Source organism: Hemibagrus wyckioides, linkage group LG18, assembly GCF_019097595.1.
Source record: "Hemibagrus wyckioides isolate EC202008001 linkage group LG18, SWU_Hwy_1.0, whole genome shotgun sequence".
NCBI lineage: Eukaryota > Metazoa > Chordata > Actinopteri > Siluriformes > Bagridae > Hemibagrus > Hemibagrus wyckioides.
The window spans coordinates 9,217,581-9,229,725 of NC_080727.1; the positions used below are offsets into that span (position 1 = coordinate 9,217,581).

General features: G+C 40.1%; 1 pseudogene; it reads right to left on the reverse strand.

Moving 5' to 3' along the window:
• Positions 1-2,472: 2,472 nt before the first annotated feature.
• On the reverse strand, positions 2,473-9,391 carry LOC131369155 (radial spoke head protein 3 homolog; annotated as a pseudogene).
• Positions 9,392-12,145: the final 2,754 nt, after the last annotated feature.

Below are 12,145 nucleotides of genomic sequence, written 5' to 3' on the forward strand. Positions count from 1 at the left end.
GTAGCGCCCTCTTCTGCTTAGATCTATAATATCCAAAATATTTCTATGATGTGAGGAATCATCTCTCTCTCTTTCTCTCATATATATATATATATATATATATATATATATATATATATATATATATATATATATATACAGTGAGGGAAAAAATTATTTGATGTGATCCTCTGCTGATTTTGTATGTTTGCCCACTGACAAAGAAATGATCAGTCTGTAATTTTAATGGTAGGTTTATCTGAACTGTGAGAGACAGAATAACAACAAAAAAATCCAGAAAAACACATTTCAAAAAAGTTCTACATTGATTTGCATTTTATTGAGTGAAATAAGTATTTGACGCCTTTGCAAAACATGACTTAGTACTTGGTGGCAAACCCCTTGTTGGCAATCACAGATGTCAGACGTTTCTTGTAGTTGGCCACCAGGTTTGCACACATCTCACATCTCAAGGAATCTGGGCCCACTCCTCTTTGCAGATCTTCTCCAAGTCATTAAGGTTTTGTGGCTGACCCTTCAGCTCCCTCCACAGATTTTCTATGGGATTAAGGTATGGAGACTGGCTAGGCCACTACAGGACCTTAATGTGCTTCTTTTTGAACCACTCCTTTGTTTCCTTGGCCGTGTGTTTTGGGTCATTGTCAGGCTGGAATATCCATCCACGAACCATTTTCAATGCCCTGGCTGAGGGAAGGAGGTTCTCATTCAAGATTTGATGGTACATGGCCCTGTCCATCGTCCCTTTGATGCGGTGCGGTTGTCCTGTCCCCTTAGCAGAAAAACACCCCCAAAGCATAATGTTTCCACCTCCATGTTTGACAGTGGGGACGGTGTTCTTGGAGTTATAGGCAGCATTCCTCCTCCTCCAAACACGGCGAGTTGAGTTGATGCCAAAGAGCTGGATTTTGGTCTCATTTGACCACAACACTTTCACCCAGTTCTCCTCATCATTCAGATGTTCACTGGCAAACTTCAGATGAGCCTGTACATGTGCTTTCTTTAGCAGGGGGACCTTGTGGGCGTTACTGGATTTCAGTCTTTCACAGCATAGTGTGTTACCAATTGTTTTCTTGGTGACTATGGTCCCAGCTGCCTTGAGATCATTGAGAAAATCCTCCAGTGTAAGTCTGGGCTGATTCCTCACCGTTCTCATGATCATTGAAACTCCATGAGGTGAGATCTTGCATGGAGCCCCAGACCGAGGAAGATTGAGAGTCCTTTTGTGTTTCTTCCATTTGGGAATAATCGCACCAGCTGTTGTCACCTTCTCACCAAGCTGCTTGGCGATGGTCTTGTAACTCATTCCAGCCTTGTGTAGGTCTACAATCTTGTCCCTGACATCCAAGGAAAGCTCTTTGGTCTTGGCCATGATGGAGAGTTTGGAATCTGATTGATTGTGTCCTTCTGTGGACAGGTGTCTTTCATACAGTTAACTAGCTGAGATTAAGAGCACTCCCTGAGAGTGCTCCTACTGTAATCTCAGCTCCTTACCTGTATAAAAGACACCTGGGAGCCAGAAATCTTTCTGATTGATAGGGGATCAAATACTTATTTCACTCATTAAAATGCAAATCAATGTAGAACTTTTCTGAAATGCGTTTTTCTGGAATTTTTTGTTGTTATTCTGCCTCTCACTGTTCAAATACACCTACCATTAAAATTACAGACTGATCATTTCTTTGTCAGTGGGCAAACATACAAAATCAGCAGAGGATCACATCAAATAATTTTTTCCCTCACTGTATATATATATATATAGATCTAAGCAGAAGAGGGCGCTACAATTCCACTACAATACACATTTTTAGCATTTATTTTGTAATACATGATATTATTGCATAATGTATATACAGTAGGTGGATATCTGTGGGTTGGATTCCGCTGGGAAAAACCAATCTTAAAAACATAACTTAATCTTAAAACATATATATATATATATATATATATATATATATATATATATATATAGCCATTTAGACAGCTCCATCAGTGGACACTGTTCCAATTGTCAAGTCAGCTCCATCAGTGGACACCATCCCAGTTGTCAAGACAGCTCCCCACTATCCAAGCCATTGAGACAGCCTCCTCAGTAGTTCCAGCTACTGGAAACACCTAAAGCTGCAAATGAAGACTTTTACAACTCTAGCATCTGTGGATTAATTGCAGCTAGATGAGAACACAAAAGTAGGAAAACACACACACAAAGAACAATAGCAATATTCTGCTTGCTTAATATTACAAAATAGTGTATAATAGATTATGGTTCTACTCTAACTGTTTATGTAAGAATAAAAATAAAAATAATAACAATAATAATAATAAACTCCAAGTGATATCGTTGATATGACGAATAGCTTTGTCCATTTGGGAATAATCCCAGATGTAGGTACCAGATGTTATGTAGTACCTGTTGTCGATAGATAGATAGATAGATAGATAGATAGATAGATAGATAGATAGATAGATAGATAGATAGATAGATAGATAGATAGATAGATAGATAGATAGATAGATAGATAGATAGATAGATAGATAGATAGATAGATAGATAGATAGATAGATAGTTTTTTTAGTTGTATTTCATTTGTAGTAGAGACACAGTCTGCGGTTGGTCACATCTTGGATGAGACCTGTAACAGAAAAAGAAGAGTGGGATGTGATAAATAATAATAGAAACTGTTTCAACTGTCACACAAAATGTGAACTGTGTGAAGTTTTAAATATGATCATGGAGGGATTTTTAACAGGATGATGAGTAAATATTTTAGAGAAAGTCAGTAAACTAAAGGTAGCCAGTATCTAAAGCAAACTTCACATTTGATGTAGAGTAGAATAAAATAGAATTTGTATAGAATATGACAGCTACTGTAGAATGGTAAATTCATACTCACCGTCAAGCTCTGTTTGTACAATTCGGTGCTTTTCCAGAGTATTTTTGACTTCTGCCATCAGCCATGGAAGAAATCCAGTTTCTATATCTGATGTAAAGAAAATGAGTATATTTTAGTGGTATAATGAACTGCTTGACTAATTGCTTTTCTTCTCTGACACATACATTTTGTGTTAATGTTTTGCATATTTTTAATTATTAATGGTTATAGCTAGTGTTCATTTAAATTTGGAAACATCCTAGAACCCAGAGAACAGAAGTGTTAGTCTCACGTCTGCTCTAGGTTTTGTTCTGGTTAGGTACAGAACAAAGTATTTTCTTTGCATGACAGTAAATTAGAAACACACCTCTCCGCACTGGGTCGTAGAAATATCCATCGTCTCTCAGTTTCGAATAGACTGAGGGGAGCAGGTCAGCAAGATAATGCTGACTGAATGTTCTAACAGCAATTTTCTCTGCTGTCTCTCTTTCCTTCTTCAAGACCATCCTTTGCTGCTCAACCCTCCGAGCCTGCATTTGGAAGACGTCAAATTTGTGTTCAGTTTGTACAAAGATTTTATTTCAGTCTTGTTCTGAATAACATGCCTATAATAGGCATATATCTGTCTAAAGACTCTAAAGATTAATCAATTTTAATTCTTATTTATTATCTATCCAGAACTGCTGAAGACTGACCATGTCATTTTTTAAAAATGGGAAATGGGCAAAATGAGAATTCCAGCTGGACATGATGCAGTTGATCTTACCTTCTCCTCTCTGTGGCACCTCTCCTGCTCCTCCAGTCATTGAATTTCAACCAATTCAGCATTATGCAACTCCTGGAAAGCACGCTGCTGAGCCCTCAACCCAGCCAGCTCCTCCTCCTCCAGTACTCCCAGTAAAGCCTGCTCCATGGTCTTTCCTATCAAGACCTGCAGCACTGGCTGAACCTCCAGATCAAAGTCAAACAGTTGTAACCAAGAAAGACACCAACTTTATTAGTCGCACACTTATTATGTTGAAACAGCTAGACACTGCAAAGTAGGAAGTTGTCTCTTCTGCAGACTGGAGAGGGAGATTTGGTGTTTATATATAAAATCCATACACAATAAACAAACCTGTTAAAAAGTGGCCATAACTACTGTATTACGGTGAAAAAAACATTAACCGTGTTGACGAATAATGAATAAGTTATCTGTACCTCTCCATCTTCTATCTGGGTCGCTGCATCTTTGCCAGTTTTGGCAGGAATAAAAAGGGGTGTTGATGGTTTGTCCAGAAATTCATTTGTCTGGCATGCCACACTGACCTCCTCGATATGATCACTCAGCTCCTCCAGGTATAGTTCTAGGACAGAAATCAGACTTAGCCTGGTGCACAGATTAGCATATGCTCAAGGGCCCAACAGTGATAGTGCTGGACTTTCAATTTATAAACAATTCAAGCAGTACGAATAAAATGGAAGATTGATTTTTTTTACATTTGCTTCTCAAATTGTTTATATCCTAGACTCTAGGGACAAACAGATAGCATTGCTGAGTTTAAACTCAAAGTACACAGGAAGTACACTGTGTAAACTTGTGAAGTACGTCTTTGCTAATTGGATTTTCAGCACATTATATACATGTCATAAGCATATTATATTTTAAAGATTAAAGATTAATGCAACCACTTCAGCTAGATAGTAAAATAAACCGTTTGCTATAAACACATGGTTATCAGTGTGGGATCCATAAAGCACAGCTACACTTGCTGTATTTTTAATTCTGTTACATTGATGGAAATCACACCTCACTGTTATACTAAGCTGTTATATTTACTGAGGTTTTTATAGTTATTAGTTTATTTGACTGCTCATGGTAGTGCTGGACAGTTAATGAGGAGCAAAATGTTTGAGAGTCCTTGGTATAAGCATGTTCTAGCTTATTGATGTGTTTCATGAAATTAATGACAGAGAAGGCCTAAACATTATATATACAAGCTGAACACTTTTAGAAAAGTTTCATTGATTAGTAAATCGCTACCAGTCTGAACATCTATGTGTTTTCTGTTTTGATGTTTGCCTGAACTTTCTGACTGAAACTTCTTTTTTGTGCCCTTTCTTCCTGCAACTCGTCTCCTTGCTTCCTGCTGCTGTTGGATCTTGTGGCAGGGCATTCAGGCGATCACCAACTACAGGACAACTTCACCTGCCTGTGACAGTGACGCCTCCCTTCCAGATGCGCTGAACGACTTCTACGTTCGGTTTGAGGCATAGAACAACACAACAGCGAGGAAGACCATCCCTCCTCCTAATGACCCAGTGCTTTGTCTCACCACGGCTGACGTGAGGAGAACTCTATACAGAGTTAACCCACGGAAGTCCGCTGGACCAGACAACATTCCTGGCAGAGTTCTCAGGGAGTGTGCGGAGCAGCTAGCAGATGTCTTCACTGACATCTTCAACATCTCACTGAGCAGCTCCATCATCCCTACGTGCCTCAAGACAACGACCATCGTCCCTGTGCCAAAGAAGTCCACGGTTTCCTGCCTCAATGACTACCGTCCCGTCGCACTCACACCAATCGTGATGAAATGCTTCGAGAGGCTCGTCATGAGGCACATCAAGTCACAGCTACCACCCTTGCTGGACCCTTTGCAGTTTGCGTATCGTCCTAACCGTTCCACGGAAGACGCCATCACCACAACCCTCCATCTGGCCCTCACACACCTGGACTGCAAAGACTCCTACGTTCGAATGCTGTTCATAGATTTCAGTTCAGCATTCAACACAATCATCCCTCAGCAACTGGTTAAGAAGCTGAGTCTCCTGGGCCTGAACACCTCTCTCTGCAACTGGATCCTGGATTTCCTGACTGGGAGACTTCAGTCAGTCCGGATCGGGAGCAGTATCTCCAGCACCACCACACTGAGCACTGGAGCTCCTCCATTGGTGTGTGCTCAGTCCATTGCTGTTCACTCTGCTGACTCACGACTGTGCAGCAATGCACAGCTCCAACCACATCGTCAAGTTTGCCGATGACACGACCGTGGTGGGTCTCATCAGCAAGAACGACGAGTCAGCATACAGAGAGGAGGTGCAACATCTAACAGCCTGGTGCAGAGCCAACAACCTCTCCCTGAACGTCGACAAGATCAAAGAGATGGTTGTTGACTTCAGGAGAGCACGGTGTGACCATTCTCCGCTGTCCATCGATGGCTCCTCTGTGGAGATCATCAAGAGCATCAAATTCCTTGGTGTCCATCTGGCGGAGAACTTCACCTGGTCACTCAACACCAGCTCCATCACCAAGAAAGCCCAGCAGCGCCTCTACTTCCTGAGGAGGCTGAGTAAAGCCCATCTCCCTCCCCCCATCCTGTCTGTGTTCTACAGAGGGACCATCGAGAGCGTCCTGAGCAGCTGCATCACTGCCTGGTTTGGGAACTGCACCGTCTCAGATCGCAAGACCCTTCAGCGGATAGTGAGGACAGCTGAGAAGATCATCGGAGTCTCTCTCCCCTCTATCACAGACACTTACACCGCACGCTGCATCCGCAAAGCCATCAGCATTGTGGCTGACCCCACACACCCCTCACACACACTCTTCACCCTCCTGCCATCTGGAAAGAGGTACTGGAGCATTCGGGCCCTCACAACCAGACTGTGTAACAGTTTCTTTCCTCAAGCCATTAGGCTCCTCAACACCCGGGACTGAACTGTTCTACACTCTCACACACACTCTCACTCAGGACTGAACTGTTCTACACTCTCACACACTCTCACTCAGGACTGAACTGTTCTACACTCTCACACACACTCTCACTCAGGACTGAACTGTTCTACACTCTCACACACACTCTCACTCAGGACTGAACTGTTCTACACTCTCACACACACTCTCACTCAGGACTGAACTGTTCTACACTCTCACACACACTCTCACTCAGGACTGAACTGTTCTACACTCTCACACACACTCTCACTCAGGACTGAACTGTTCTACACTCTCACACACACTCTCACTCAGGACTGAACTGTTCTACACTCTCACACACACTCTCACTCAGGACTGAACTGTTCTACACTCTCACACACACTCTCACTCAGGACTGAACTGTTCTACACTCTCACACACACTCTCACTCAGGACTGAACTGTTCTACACTCTCTCACACACACACACTCTCACTCAGGACTGAACTGTATACTAACTCTCTGTCTCTCACACACTGATACACACACTCTCTCTTGACTGTGTGGACACAAACACACACACACATAATTTATACTGTTCATTACTTACTGCACTACCTCTACCTGTCATCCGCTGTTATAGTTATACTTATGTTTATTCTATTTGCACTACCTCAACTGCTGCTGTGTATTTTTGCACAATACTTTTTTTCTAAAAAAAGTAACTGCTGCTTCCAACCGCTACTATGTATTTTTGCACAATACTTTTTTTCTACATCATTTCACTTTATCTATTTTATTTCACTTACATTCCAGTACACGTTCTTTTATTTCCTTTCAGCACTAAGTGTCCTGTGTTCTTTTGTGTTGTCTTTATTGTATTTATTGTCTTTTTTTTGCACTGTCTTGTCTATGCTCTGTTTGCACCTAGCTGCACACTGTGCACTTTTTTTTTGGCTAAGACAAACTTCTGTCCTAGCTCTGTGGTGTTGTTTGTTGTTTTGTATTGTACTAGTAGTTGTATGTTTATGTAGCACCAGGTCCTGGAGAAACGTTGTTTCATTTCACTATGTACTGCGCCAGCTATATGTGGTTGAAATGACAATAAAAGCTTCTTGAATCTTGAATCTTGAATCTTGACTCGGTCAAGCTGAGCTGTCTGTTAAAAATGTGGAGTTGAAGTCATGTGACCTGAATCCACAACACTGAGTAATTAGATGTTTTTCACAGAATAACGAGATACTGATGAGGATTTAATTTTCTTGCATGGCAGTAATGTGATTCCATAGTAAACATTTGTTGCACTAAGTACGATTCCCGTTGGTGTAAATACTCACGGTGGGCACGTTGTGTTGGGCATGGGCATGTCCTCTAACGACACGTCGATCATTTCTGTTTCACATGAAAATTAAGTGATACCAGTGAGTTTTAAAATAAACATAAATCAGATACACCAAATGATAGAAACAAACACTTAGTAGGCTAGATTTAGATTTAGCTCGATAACTCAGTTAGACTTACCTCATCATCTCACGGTCCGTGTGTCCACTGTGGTTAGGGATGGCCAGTCTCTTACCCTGTATAATAAAATCAGTCTTCATTTTGGAATTTTCTCTTTTGGAAAGATACATCTTTACTGAGGTTGTTTCCAAAGTCATGAGATTATGTTCGGAAGTTACCATAGCAACAATTCGAAATGACGTACATGTGCGTACACGGCCCAGTGACGTCAAATCACGTGATAGACGTGTTTACTCTCTCTCTCTCTCTCTCTCTCTCTCTCTCTATCTATCTATCTATCTATATATATATATATATATATATATATATATATTGTTAGAAGTAGAAAAAAACAGAAAAGAGAGGGCTTTTGTTGCTACATTTGCTTTTGTGGATGATTGTATGAATTAAGAAAAGTGACCAAAAAAGTGATCTTGCTTTTATTTACAAACATTATTTAAAAAAAAGCATCTGTATCATTATAAAAAATAGCAATAAGTCACTATAAATATGCATAACATGTTAATGTAGTAAAAGAGTAAATAGTAAAACTGGTGTCAGACTCCTTTTTCCCACACTGAGAGCCATGGTTTTAATGGGATGGACCTTTTTTCCAGTTCATATTTGTTAAGATTTGAACATTTTCTGCATAATCTTTTGCATCATTTGGGTCATTGTGACCTTTCACTTGGTTTCCCAAAACTACTGTATTGCTATGAAGCCGTGAAGCTGAAGATGCTGTTAATCAATAAACTGATCTAGACTTGATTAATAAATGTGTTTCATTTCCTTATATTGTGTCAGGAATTATATTCAGTTTTCTGTTCATATTTGTGTGTTGTTGAGGGCATTTGTGTTGTTGTTGTGAAATCATTTGCAGTTACATCAGATATATTTTATACACACATGTACATGAATATGTTAATGGTTTTTACCTTGAAAAAATTAATGTTAAGAGAAGGAGTTGTATTTATTTCCCTATCTGTGTACTTTGAAAGACTGGTCCTCACCCACCTCCAAGACTGTCTACCTCCCACTCTGGGTCCACACCAGTTCGCTTATCGCCGTAACCGGTCAACAGAGGATGCCATCTCCACAGCGCTTCATTGTGCTCTGACTCACCTGGACATCCCCAACACTTACGTCAGGATGCTGTTCATTAACTTTAGTTCAGCATTTAACACAGTCAACCCGCTAATCTTGAAGCTTAAACAGCTTGGAATTAGTACTCCTCTCTGCAATTGGACTCTGTCAGACTGGACAACGTAACATTCTCCAGGCTCATCCTCAACACTGGAGTTCCCCAAGGATGTGTATTGTCCCCTTTCCTTTACTCCCTCTTCACCCATGACTGCATACCTGTACATGCCTCTAACAGCATTATCAAGTTTGCAGATGATACCCAGCTTTAAGTTCCTCGGGGTCCAGATCTCAGAGGACCTCACCTGGTCCATGAACACCTCCTTCCTGGTTAAAAAGGCACAACAGCACCTTTATTTTCTGAGGAGACTGAAAAAGGCCCACCTCTACTTCAAGATTCTTGTAAACTTTTACTGCTGTACCATGGAGAGCATCATCACCAACTACATCTCAGTCTGGTACGGCAACTGCACAACTACAGACCGTAAAGCTCTTCAGTGGGTGGTGAAAACTCATTCATTGGCACTCAGACCCTCCACCAATAACATTTACAATAAACACTGCCTGCAAAGGGCGAAAGGCATTATCAAAGACGCCTCTCACCGGAACTATGGACTGCTTACCTTTCTCCCATCCAGAAGGCGCTTCCGGTGTCTTAGCGCCCACACAAACAGACTGAGAAATAGCTTCTTCCCTGTGGCTGTTTCCTTACTGAATAGCTGATCACACTTATACACTGCAATATCTGTGTACATTTACTTTACCTCACTGTTATCCACTTGGCATCTTTGCACTATAGAAATAAAACAAAACTGGTTTTGCACTACTGTACATTTTTATCCCGTTCATAACAGTAACGGTGGCTTAGTAGTTAGCCTCACACCTTGAGGGTCCTGGGTTCGAGTCCCGTTCCCGCTCACTGTGTGTGTGGAGTTTGCATGTTCTCCCCGTGCTTGGTGGGTTTCCTCCGGGTGCTCCGGTTTCCTCCCACAGTCCAAAGACATGCTTCTAGGCTGATTGGAGTCTCTAAATTGCCCGTAGTGAGTGAGTGACTGAGTGTGTATGTGTGCCCTGTGATGGGTTGGCACTCCGTCCAGGGTGTATCCTGCCTTGATGCCCGATGACGCCTAAGATAGGCACAGGCTCCCCATGACCCGAGTATAGATCGGATAAGCGGTACAGACGATGAAATAAAAAAAAATATACACAATATTTGGACTCAAATCAAACACAATTTGGACACAACAATTTTCACACTTCCAGAGATTATTGTATTATTGTGCTCTAAAAGAAAGCCTTTTCTGGCTCTTTCTGGTTCACATCTTTAGTCGATGCACTCTTCTTCTGTCCACCTGTAAAAGCAAATGTTTACACACATGATCATCTGAAATGTCCCGCTTCATATTGTATATTCATATTCTATTTTAAAGTGACCTGGTTACATTGTAATTGGTTTGAGTACTCAGTAATATTAATTAACAACATTTATTTATTATATGGTTGAGGGGAAGTAATTATGCCCATTTATTGGAGCTTCATGTGATCTAATTCACCTTAGTGCAAAATGTTTGGACACCCCTCCAAACATTATAAAGAAATAGGAGATTTTTCCATACTGTGTACGTCTTTCCTCAGAATTGTAGAACATCGTGTAAAAAGCAGAGTGGGGATTGTTGGGGATTGATGTTTGAAAGTTTTTTAAAGGTGAGAAGTTCTTCATCAGATGAGATCATAATATTTTCTGGTGTAACCTGTCCTATGCAATTTATTAAGAAGTCTCTGATTGAGAGAGAAAGACAAGAAAATGATTACTAAGAATCATCATCATCATCTTGATCATCATCATCATGATCCTCCATATCCACATGGCTTCATTTCCATTCAGGAATGTGTTTGGTGTTTAATTCAGGTTATATCTGAAGGTCAAAAAGAGTCTGTTATATTATTTAGCTCAGTGCACAGAGATAATATGCATATGCTGTATATTACAATATAAAAGCTGCTTATGTCAATGCCACAATATATTGTAAATGTCTCAGAGATGAAAGAAAAAATACATATTTATAAAGTTATTATAAAGTTGTACACATTTTCAGTTTCTTATTTTTAGAATAGTATTTATTTCTAAAAGTAAGCAAAATCATCAACCAACTGGAAATGTTATGTTATATAGGAAAATAATCAACAACAGTGTAGTTACTCTGACCAGCCCAAAGTGGATTCTTTTCCTACTCCAACATGTCAATTCAATTTTCAATTTCAATTTTATTTGTATAGTGTTTTTAACAACGGACATTGTCTTAAAGCAGCTTTACAGAACATAAGAAACATAGTACAAAAGTCCTAGATTAATGTTAGGCAAAATCATCCCTAGTGAGAAACCTGAGGTGACTGTGGCAAGGAAAATCTCCCTTAGATGGTATGAGGAAGAAACCTTGTGAGGACTCAAAATGAACCTCACCTGATTATAAATTATTATAAACACCGGAGAGCGTGATTATGAACAATGTCCTTTCTACAGTCATATACACTCGGCTGTGTGATGTCACAAAAGTTTTGTTTTTCATATTCCATAGTACTTTACTGATGATTTTTAAAAAGAATTTTTTTTTTTTATAAATGAATGAATGAATGATGTACTTTTTATCCATTTACATGTCATTTTGTTTTCCTGTCAAGGAAATAGATAGGTAAAGTTCATCACAGAAAACTGTGATGTTAGCCAGTCTGTCTATGTCTGTATAAATGTGTGTGTGTGTCTGTGTGTGATACCTGATAACCTGATACTAAGTTTTATTCTATGAGTCTAAAATACATCTTAAATTATATGACGATTTCATACTGGAAATTCATGCTTGGAAACCACGTCACGTGTTTCCGGGAGCTGCATGTATGTGTGTGTGTGTGTGTGTGTGTGTGTGTGTGTGTTTTTGCTCTACTCTTTCGTGGTATGGTTTGGCACT